General features: G+C 31.0%; 1 protein-coding gene across 4 annotated transcripts in view; it reads right to left on the bottom strand.

The window, feature by feature from the left end:
- Nucleotides 1-12,747, bottom strand: part of LOC122720277 — a 513,017-nt gene that overhangs the window by 130,266 nt on the left and 370,004 nt on the right. The window lies entirely within an intron of this gene.

Genomic DNA, 12,747 nt, shown 5'->3' with positions numbered 1-12,747 from the left:
TTTTGCACGCGTCATGCGTTTCCAGTTTATTCCGCGTTTTGATTTTTACCGCGCCAACACCGCGAATTTTCGGGAGGGTGAAGTGGTAATACAAGAGAGGATTGGATACGTTTTCTGCTATTTTTCAAAGGGTATTTTAATAACTTTTTTACTATATTTTCTTATCTTTTGTTTCCTTATATTCTTTCTAGAGAATTATTGTAGTCGTGTCAAATTAAATGGGTTCAAAAAATATGTATTGTGCAAATTGACGAATATAATCGTGGGAATATAAATTGATCTGATTTTGTTATTATATATTTGTAAATATGGATGAAAAAATGAGATACGAGTAAGAAGAGATATTTTTTATAAAGAAGAAAATCATCTTATAAAGAAGAATATCGATCAACATTAGTTTTAAGCAACAAATTTATAATATTATATATTATCTGATTGATCTGATTGACAAAACTAGCATTGATTAGATGATGATTTTTTTCTATGTATTATTAAAATATTGTGATAGATTAAAATATAGAGGATCTCTTAATAAAAAATAATATGAAAATGTTAAGATATATTGCAATCTGTTTACTATTGACAACAAGAATTATAAGATGTTAAAGTGTTTTATATTATCTAATCATTAGCATTATGTTTAAATATACAAATCAAGCAGAATCTATTCTAAGTTTCAAATAAAAGGAAAGTCAAAAATAATGAATGGAATAAAAAATGCATTTGAAAATCAAGTGAAATAATGATAAAAAATAAAGAAGACTGAATTAATTTCTCAACTGGATGTGAATAAATAATCAATAAGACACTATTCTATAAAAATAGACGAATTTCCAGCTTTACAAGATTAATTTGAAATTTGAAAAACAATATAATATCATAGAAATAATATTATTGAAATTAAGTAATTTATCTTTCAAAAAAAATATGCTATCTATGGATTCAATTTTTTTAATTGTATTAAAAAGAAAAAAAAATTATTCTATTATCTGTATAAAAATCAATTCATATAAACATTTCTGTTCCTCGATTAACCTATCAGTATATGATAATTTTTTAGATAATACGCTCAACATCTCTTCATTTTTGCGATTTAGATGTAAACCTTTAAAATAGGATAATCAGCTTACGCATTAATATATCATACATTCTACTATATTGAATTTATCAATGGTCAAACTTCGATCAATATCTATCTTCTAATAAAGAATCGTCAAAATATCGCACTAAAGATTTATTCATTTCGTCTACACAACAATCCAATAATTTTCTAATTCGAAAAACGAATAAATTTTAATTCCTCTTAACAAAGCTCGGCAAGAAATTTCATCCGCTGCACACACACACGCGCGCACACACGTGTGTAACATGTCGAGAGCAAAGCGACCACGAGATAACGTTGTTAGCGCAACGAAGGAAGCAAAGAGATTCTCCCTAGCGAGCCGTTCGAATTGTCGCTAATCGGATACACTTTCAGAAGCAGAGCTCGACCGATATCCTCCACCCCCTATCCCTCCAAACTCCCGCGGGAAAGTACGTCAATTTCCGCTCGCGATGGCGATTCGTCCAAATCCCACACGGCGATGCTTAGAAAATCCTGCGCTCCGTTCGATGCCCGGAAATTTATCATCCACCTCCAGTTTTCTTCTTCTTCCTTTTCTTCGTTTATCCTCCTCCCCCTCCTCCCCCCCCATTCCGTGTATCGTTCGCGAGATATTGTAGATATTTTCAAACACAACACGAACAGCCAGCTTCTGCAATGGATGAGACGATGCCCCGAGATACGAGAAGGATGATGGAGGAAGAGAGAGGCTTACGATTGTTGAAATTGGAATGTGTTTTCCGATATTGAGATTATTATATACTTTGAATTATTCTTGGGATGTTGTATTATGACGGATATTGAAATTGAAATTACGAGTATTGTTATTATACTATGAATATTGTAAGAGATGTGTATATATTTTCGATATTTGAATTATATATATATATTGTGAATTATTCATTTAATTATGGTAGATATGTAACATACAGAACATATGTATATCATCTCTTTTCATAATAATATTACAACGATATGGATTGGTCGTTTATTTATCTTTTTTAAATTGTTTTTCTTGTGTCAATCTCAATATATTCTTCAATTGTTTTATTTTTTTACTTTTTAAAGAATCAGTCAACTCTCAGTTTTAAGTATACAAGCATATCACGAAACCATGTCACTTTATCTCAATTTCGTTTCATCTAACTTCAATTATATAATTGAGATTATAACTTAATCTTTTCGATTCCTAAGACAAATATATACCATATATATTATAATTTGTTTCACTGTATACTTATTGCCATTGAATTTAATTTCTATGCATCTCCAATTTATTTCTAAAAGAATAAAAATAAAAGTCAAATTGAAAAGATAAATGTATATATATATATATATATAAAATGAGTATATAAGAAAGCAAAGTATATAAGAAATATTCGATAGCACATATTATAATAATCGAAGCATAAAGCAAATTTCTATCCCTATTTCTTTATCCTTTATGTATATATTTATACAAAACGTCAGCAATTTAATAATATAACAAACTATGCGATACATTTTCAGATACATTGACGAATCGTAATGCTCAAAGGGTTAAAAGATATTTCAACCCGATAAATTAACAAGTAGGAAGGATATCTTCGTGTTCGTCGTGTCTGGAGGTTTCATTAAAATCGACGAGCACGGTTCTCGCCGCTTAAAAGTTCGTTTCGTAGACGATAATTGCGATGGCTCGCTCCGATTGCCGAAGGAGATAGCGATCAGGGATTCGCGAGCTGGAGGCCATTACGGCGTAATTCCGTTTAAGATGGCGCCACTGAGATACGATATATCCAGGATGGCGTAACGAAAGCGCGACACTTTTGCCGGATCGAAATCGAAGGAAATTCGATGACGAGCAGCTCGCACGGAATTAGGGAGGGAGGGATTAATCGACGACGGCGTCGTGACGCCTCGACGCGATTATGCGGCTCAAAGAAGTTCTCCTCGTCTCGACGTCCACGCGAAGAACTCATTTCGGCCCTTTGTGCGAGCAAAGTGAATTCCGTGGCGGACACCCCTACCCCATTACCCCCCTACTCTTCCTCTTTTCTCGTCGTGTTGTTGAGGATTCGTTGATAGGTTTGTCTGATTTTCTTTGGATGAAGAATTGTGGATTTTTTATTTATTTTTTTAGATGTCGATTTAGATATCGTAATTTTCGTTTTATTATATCGGGTTACTTTGCTTAACAAGTGTAAAATTATTCAGAATTTTATAAATGAATGTTATTGAATGATAATTCGTTCATTTAAAATTTTTGAAATTGAATGTATGTTTTTCTTTTTTTGTTAATAATTATGAATTTTAATCGTTTTTATATTTTGAACTTTTATAACTTATATATTTTATGATATTTAAGATTTAATACTTTATAAATGTTTTTTTATATTATTATTGCATAATAGTTTCACAATTTTTAAGATTAATCCTTTCGTATGCTAAATTTTTGTGCGTTTGCATCGCAATTTTGCAGATTTATTATTTTGAAAAGATCCTTTTTATCAATAAAGTTTTTTACGGCGTTTTATTTATAAATTTAGAGTTTTATATTCGATATATGTTTTTACACGTGAAAATTGCGAAAACTTTTTGTTCTATTATTCGGAAAAGTTTATATTTTGGTTACGTTTCTACGTATTTGATTTATCCATGATTTTTGATTTTATTTTTTTTATTTTACACTCTTTCACAGTGTTTATTCCATGATTTTGAAATGATCAATGAATTTTACATTTTAATCTTTAAATTTTAACAAATTTGTTCGATTAAAAGAAAAATGGAACTATTAATAGATTTTCTTCAATTCTCATTGAGATTCTGAAGATAAATTGGAATAAATTTTAATTCATTTCATCGAATTGAAGTAGTCTCCTGACAAACTTATTATTTCTGAAATTGTTTGGTCGTCAACATTCAACTGTCGTAGAAATGTCTCTTCGTGTCAAGGTAAAGTTTATGCTAAATATGAAAGAATGCTAAATAGATTTCTGGTTTCTTTGTTATGTAGATTTCCTTTGTATATCAAATTTGATAGAAAAAGTATAAAAGTTGAAACGATTCATAGAAATTATCTTTTATTTAAAATAGATTTGAATCAATATTAATCCTTGTTTTGCTTTGTTAAGTTTATTTGAAAATAAATGTTTATTAATTAATATAATTATCGTTATATTTTCAGATTATATTCTGAATGAAACAAGAAATTAATTAAGCAAAGATACGTTTCCAAGAGTGCATTTCTGATACGATTTTCACATTAATTCTACATAATTCTGCTTCCATTAATTTATGAGATCGAGTATCAGTTTCGTTAAAAATCGTGTAATGAAAAATATCATTTTATGCCTTCACAAATTTATCTTTTTAAATACATTAGATAAGAATCTGTATTGTAAAAGTTTTACAAAAAGATCTTTATATTAGCTACAATGAGTTTTATTTTAATACTATCATCATATCTGTTACTATTTTTACATGGTTTCTCTTTTTTTTGAAATATCAATTGTCTACCAATTCGAAATAATCAATTTTTAATAATACTAAATCAGATATTTGGTATCTCAAAATATATATATATTTTTTTCTATAAAGCATATTACATATTCATTTCGAATTACCGTATATTCTTCTTATTTAGTAATTTAAATTTAAAAATAAAACTCATCTCTATTCCATGACGAATCACACGAAGAAACTCGTTCCTCTTCGTCATTCTTAACTCGTTACAGTATACATATATTCTTCAAACATTCATCAATCAAATAAATGAAAAGAATGAAAATAATCTACTTCCACTATTATAATTTCCACACTACATTATATTTACACATATATTATCTTCAATGTCTTATTTCTTATATCTATTTCGTTAAATCTTCCACCATTTCATCAATCAACTATAATTCAAACTATAATTCAAACCCTTCGAGCACCGTGTACTATTCTCATTTATTATCCACAATCACCTTTAAAACCTATTGAACCGTTTATCGATCATTCGTTCTAAAAAAAAAAAAAAAAGAAAAATAAACGAAATCGTTCGATCCATCATCTATAACCTTACACCTTAGTGAAAAATCTTCCACGCGTCCATTCCGTCATCACGTCATCCTAATCAAAATATTGAAACTAAAATAAAATAAAAATCATAAAATAATATGAAATAAAATAAAAAGATACGTCTCGTATCTTTATTTACCACTCAAACTCGGCGAACTCCTTCGAATTTCGTCTCTCGCGCGCAAATCCAACTCTATCCCCTAATTGCTTCGCTTCCCAATACAAAATACAAGCACGATCGAGCGTTAACTTCGAGGAATTGTGGAATCCACGATTGACTCGGCGGGGCTCGTGATATGTCTGCACGAGTTTTGTGAAAGGGCTGCGCGTGTGTGAAGGGCGGTCGAACGTAATTTGCAAACTTCGAGACACTCCGATTCCGATTTCGATTCGAGATTCCAAAGCCGGCGGGCACACACAGAGACGAGAAAGAGGGGGGAGCTCGCTGTGTACCGTGTCTACGACTCTTGTTCGACCCAGTTTACGATGTCTCCACGTTAAGAAGATAATTCCAGAGGGGGGTGCACGTCTGAAACGGTAATCACGACCGTGGCGAATCAGTGGGACAACACACACGCGTTTATCGTAATCACGAAGGAAACTTTTCGGTTGGAAATTTTGGGCGCAAGGAAGACATTTTTGTTGTCGATTTATACAGATATTCGAAGATGAATTTTATTTTATAGTACGAAACGTGATGATATAGAGATGAATAAGTTTTTTGAAGTATGCAAAATGTCATGCTTTGAATTATATGATTATTAAAGAGAATGATTATTAAAGAGAATGAAAAATTTAAAATCTTCATCGAAACAAAAAAGTTTCGTTAATAAATGTGACTCTAAATTATTAATTTCCAAGTTACAGATTATTTGTATCGTTAATTGTAAAATATTATATTAAGGAAAATTTAAAAAACGAGAAACGAAGAGAATATATCGTACAGAGATATATTCGTAGGAGATAAAAATAAAAATTGTAAAACTTTTCCCTATTCTCCTGTTCAGATACAATACGAAATATCAACGTATAAAATTACAATACAGTGAAGTACGCGCATCAGCAAGCTCAAATTTATATCATTTTATAAAAAGAAATGATGGAATGGGGCGCCATTTTAATTCCCATTTAAATAATTTCACGCTCAAAATGATTCTTATATAATTCAATAATCGGAACGCCAGTAGTATTCATAAAATAATATGAAAAATTGGGAAACAACGAACGCTCGCACTGTTATTTCGATTCAGAGAATTCATCTGCAAATTAAGAATGCCATCGACTTTCAATACTATAAAGTGCATGCACGCGTTCCTCGTCGTCCATGATTAAAGGCAATTCATGGAATTCGGGCGATTCGCTTGATTCCAACTAATTGCCGGGTGAAATTCCATCGGCCACGTATCCTCTGTGCCGTGAAAATGTTTTTCATGGATTTCGATGCGTTTTATCGCGAACCACGCGGTACTTTCAGTCCAATTTTAATCATATTAAACTCGAAGCTACCGGGAGGTCTTTCAACCCGGTAATATTGACAAAGAGTCGTGGAATTTCATATTACACTGGCCCTGTTTTCATGGCTATGTATTCATACTTCGCGAACATTGCTGTCGCGCTATAAAATCGAGTTTACCCCGTGTCATATACGCCTATTGTGTTGCTTAATAGTCATTAATTAAGTGCGTTAGAAGAGCACTTTGGTAAGAGTGTGCTGTCATCTCGGTTTCGATTGCTTTTCTTCTGGTTTGAGAATTTTTGTAAAAAGAAATCGATTTTTTATATGTTAGGTTAGGTTTTATAAGTTGATTGGAATTTTTTTTTATTTGTCACAAAATATCTAGTGGTTATTTCATTTTTTCTGTATTAATATATTCGTAAGATTTTTATAATTTGTTTAAAAAATAAATAACTCAAGTTTGCGTTAGATGAAAGATCAGGGATAGTGCACGAACGCAAACTCAAATTGTTTATTTTTTAATGAATAAATCTCAATCTATATTTTTGTATTTCTTTTGAGAATTTTTGAGAATCCAAAGATGTCCCACGAATATTTTAATATCCTGTATATGAACACTTTTGTGTTACTTTTGGTAAAAAATTTTCGGTTAAACAAGAATACAAGATTCTTTAAAAGTATTGTAGTTTTTGAGACGCTATAAAAATAAAATATAACGCATAGATAAAAATATCGAATTTATAGCTGAAAATGTAACGAAAGAAATATTATAAAAATTTAAAAAATTAATGGATGCCTTTTACGATATAATTTAATAATAGGATATTTACCGTTTAAATTATTTTTATTTTTGTATTTACTTTTTCTCACACTTCACATTTTCATGCGTTTTATACTATAGTATTTTTATTTTAAAAATGTTTTATATTATGTTAGAAGAAAGAATTTTATATTATGTTTATTATATTAAGTTTAATTGAAAACTCTGTACCAGAGATAATAACAATAATCATTTTATTTCAAGTATTTTGAAAAAATATCTTGACCATTATATACAAAATATTTGCAGAATTTCTTTAATGATTTCTAATTCATTATTTAGTCAGAAAATAAAATACCTACTATTATATCGTAACCAATTAATAGAATTTATAAGTTGATCGTTTAAAAAATTTTTATTAATTTTTGAATCTTCCTATCTTTTTTTGTTTTCCTTTCTTTTGTTAAATTATACTAAAATTAACATACAATATTGCTACTAATATTTTCACAAAACCACAATATTATCCAATAATATAATAATACCCTATGTCATAAATTTTTTCAATTATCAATTTCTAAATTCCATTATACCATGTTATAAAAACAATTCAAAATAATACTGTATGTAACTCTCATTATTGATTTTTCTCAATTAACTAGAAGTAATTTAATGTCATTAATATTTATTTTATATAAAGAATACAATTATCCTTACAAAATTGATTATTAATCTCATTAATAAATTTCACTAATAGCCTAAATAATAAATCATTATTATTCTGAACGATATTAATCACTCAAGTTAAAGAAAAGGGATTTCTCATCGATATCGAAAATTAGCGAATTAGTAGCGGTTGACTAACGCGCAGAGGTGGTCACACGAAAGACAATATCTAATTCGATGTCACGTTCTGAGGGTGCACCGACTCTGAACCCTTGCCCTTTGCCGCTTTTGTCGGCCGTGCACGCTTCCGCGAGCAAGAAAGTGATTTTCTACCGCGATAACCGTGATTTCTAAGACACCCTGCCTTTACCGTGCAATCAGGGAGCCGGTTGAATGACCGACAGACGCCTTTTGATGTCGAATCACCGACAACGTCCTTTCCACTCGCTCATCTCCCCTTGAATGGATTTCACGCGACGAACCGCTCCTCTTTCACCTGGATTCACGCGCCACCCTCGAGATTTCCCGAGATCTTTGATTCCTTGATAAATGAAATTATCTCTCGTTATAACTACAATGGCTCGGGGAAATAGAGTTCTAGAGAAAAAATTTTAATAAAAGTTTATGGAAATGGAAAGAATTTCGAAATTCTTTTAAAACTCGATGAAAAATGTGAATTAATTTCGATTAATTTTCCATATATAAATTAATTTTTATGTATTATTATTTTACCCGAGGAAAAGATCACTTAATAAATGGATACATAAATTTTAATAAGATTATTGTAATTAAATCTTTTGTCCGTGAAATCTTCAAGATTGTTGATCAAAAATCTTTGTTTCTCTTATCTATTTTAATAATAATATAATAACAATTGCTTAATTTGTATTCGCTCAATATTATCATAGGAAAGTCTTAATAAAGGTATTTCAACATTTTTAGTACATATTCACAGCGCATAAACTTCTTCGTCGCATTCGTGCCTGATGTTTAAAATGATTTTTCGCTTCTGATGATATTTTTCTACTTTGCATTTCTTGCATCAGCCATTGTACCTGAGCAAACGAAACGAGAAACGTGCTTTTCAAACGAATATTCAGAAAATCTTAGCTTCCGGTGAATAAGAAATGGAAATCAAATAAGAAAACAAGGCTAATGTGCTAAATCAATTTCGTGGCGGAATAAATATTATCTTCTAGATCTTCTATTCAATAGAAGGAAAAAAAAATATAAACAAATAGAAATGTACAGAAAGTAAATTTTATTTATTTATATAGATATGTAGGATATTTTTCTTATTTTTCTCTATTAATTGCAAGATCATTTACAAGTGAAAATGTTATACGCGTATGAAAATTTGTTATTTGTATATTTTACTATGAAATTATGAATAAATATTAAAGACAGAGAATTCTTGATTACATCAAGTAAAACGTCATCTGAAATTTTTTTATATTTAATAGTTCTTTACATAAAATTCAATATTAAATTTTATATCAAGAACATAAGACAACATTGTTTGAATCATCATCACTTTCGTTCAAAAATTCCTCAACAATAGAAAATTTTTCAATAAAATTCCCCAAACCACAATCATTTTCCGCTTCAAATAAAGATAAAATCCGCCAAGATAAATACACATCCCCTATATCCTGTGTGACAATCAGAAAAAAGAAGCAAAAAAAGAGGCAAGAAAAATGAAAGAGGAGAAAGAAGAGAAATCAAAAGATGAAAATACCGCACCTGACTCACTAGGAACTCGACAATAACCACTCGGATAAGAGTGGCGTTCCGATGAAATATCGTAAATCACGTGGCTCGTTGCTCCGTGTCTGAGAAGTTTTCATAGGCGGCCGATTCGACCAAACCTCTCCTTTTTTTCCTCTCCCTCTCTCGAGTCACCCCCTCCCACCCTCTCCTGATTCCACGTCTCATTCTCGTTACGAAGTTCCTCCCGGTCATCAAATTTTATTAGCCCCCGCTTCAAGGGGGCTCGCCCTCTGCTTCTAACTCAATATCGTAGATTTGTAGTCTCGGTTTAACTACGCTCTTCTTCCCTCTTCCTTGCGCTCGCACGCGTGCACACGTTCACGCTCTGTAACAGGATCCCGCGAGCGAGCGAGAAGGCCTGAAGATGTAAGCGGGGCGAGCTCGAGCGACTTTGAAAGCAGCAATAATTTCGTGCTCCACGGCCGAGAACTAATTTCCACCGAGCTCTGAAGACGGTGGACGGGGGGAGGGGATCGAGCCAGATGAACAAGGGTGGACGACGCCTCCTTTCGTCCTCCTCCTTCCTTGTTTCCTCTCTTTGCTTCTTCTCTCTTTCTTTGAGCCTCTTGCAAGCAGTACGTTTTCTCTCGCGCCCTTTTATCGGCCGACAATGGCCTACCCAGCTGCACCGGTCGACTGCCGACCGTCGCAGCCAATAAAGATACGAAGGAGGATACGAAGGAGATGCTTGATTTCGCGGAAAGGCGCTCGAAAGAGGAGGAGAGTGATGGTATTTCCGGTCGTTGGATTAACCAAAGAGGATGGAGAGTTTTTCAATTCGTATTCGAGAATTTTTTTTTTATGAAAATTGATAATCGTCGGTTCGAACGCGATGAAGAGATTAAAAATTGAGGGATCTGTAATGATTACACGGAATTTTTGTGGAAATATCGGCGCACGATGTGGAAAATTTAATAGTATTTGTACGAATTGGAATTCTCTCGAACTCGATTTAATCTGATTTCGATAAATGGAACTTTTATGTAATGCAATGGTGAAACGTTTATTAAACGTTTTTTTTTTTTTTTGCAAATCGCGAGTAATATTAGAATTTTTGAAATTAGAAGTGTTAACTTTAAAATAAGTTTTATAAAAGTTTATTTTTCTTATTATAATATTATTATTAATATTATTATATTATTTAATTTTAATATTTATAATAATTTTAATATTATTTTATATATTTAATATTATTTTATTTTATAATAATTTTAATATTATTATATATATTATATTATTAATAATATTATTAATATTATAATATTGATTTAATTATAGTAGTAATATGTTAAATCTTACATTACTAAGTCTTAGAATAGAAAATCAAATGAGTAAATAAATTATCAATGATAATATTCATACATATATGCTTGTGTTTAGTATCTGATATTTGCCACTGTCCTCATTGTGTGATCAACTACCGCTACTGGAGTTTCTACAAACTCCTGCTACTGTCACGGCTGGCTGATTATATGCTAACCAACTCCACTGTTAGTAGTGCCCGTCGCTGTGCGCCAGTGTAAACGATGGCTGACTGATACGACCAGTTTCTACTGCGTTGGTAATGGCCTCCAATATTAGTACTCTGTTTACGCAAGGCGTCTTATTACTATATCTTTAGTAATTATACATTCTAATCGTTTGTATTGCATTGTCATTACAATAACACAGCACAGAAGATTACTCTTTTTAAAGTTTCAAGCCTTTTAATCTTTTCTTCAAACGAAAATGTTTTACACTCGGCTTAAAATATTTGCCTAGGATAATCATTATGATAATCATCGATTCAACGTGATACATTCTCTAATGAAGAAATTGATAGCAAAATTATAGATTATTGGAAAATCTATGGATTATTTTAAGAATTAAAATTGTTCGAGAACAACAAAATAATCTCAACTTTTTAATATTCGAATATTCGTAAATTAAGATTTATTATAAATTTCCCTTTGTTAAATAACATTTAAAAATACGAAATAATATAATAAATAATAATCCCAAACATGTTTCGCGATATTGTACCATTAATTAAATGTTTCAATAACAAACAATAGGATTAACAGAAATAATTTTATACGAGCCTCCTTTAACTTCGTAGCTTTCCAATAATTACCAATTGATCCAATCCACCAATGGATCAACGAAGGAACGTCTCTCGGACGATTTTATTAAAGAATTTTTCGCAACAATTGTAATCCCTAATCTGTCTTTGAACAGCTATATAATTCCCATTTATCGAACGATCCTACCGATCTGGACAAATTGAAGATCGTGAATGACGTATAAAAATTAATGAAGGGGCAGTTAGAGGTCGCCTAACATGCTCGACGATCAGCTAGATCAATGTAATCCTCTTACGTCGGTGGATCCTCAGATCCACGTTGACCAGGCTCATCCAAGAGAAACGCTACTTCTCTAAGCCTTTAAACCTATCTCAGACGAACCAATATCGGGCCAATTTCGAAGAAACAGTGTCACTATATACTTACATGTACGTACATATGTACATATTATGTATTGACGGGCATCAAACTTTTGGATTAAATTATTGATAGATAGATTGTTTTCTTATATATATAATATGATAAATTGGTATAAATATAATTATATGATCCGCTTTTTAAAGATTTAAGCTATAATTTTTCCTATTTCTTCGATACATCTTTCTTTGAAGTCAAATTAAAAATCAAGATTAAGAATATCGTAAAATCTATTTTAAGTAATATAGCGAATATTACTAGTAATATGTTGAAAATTAAAAAAAATTAGCAAAGCAATCGATTTTGTAAAGAAATTTCTCGATATTGATAATGTATCATATAAAAAAGATAAAATTAAATATTTAAAAATTACTTTTCTACGAATTCTCACTCACTTACATTACTGCATTTAATTATCAAGTTTTTAAAATGTTACTAAATAATATAAAATACAATGTACTTGGCA

This window comes from Apis laboriosa, unplaced genomic scaffold (assembly GCF_014066325.1).
Source record: "Apis laboriosa isolate Shangri-la unplaced genomic scaffold, ASM1406632v1 scaffold122_cov146, whole genome shotgun sequence".
NCBI classification, from domain to species: Eukaryota; Metazoa; Arthropoda; class Insecta; order Hymenoptera; family Apidae; genus Apis; species Apis laboriosa.
Note: the sequence above shows the minus strand (reverse complement) of the source record. Positions and strands in the feature narration are given on the sequence as shown.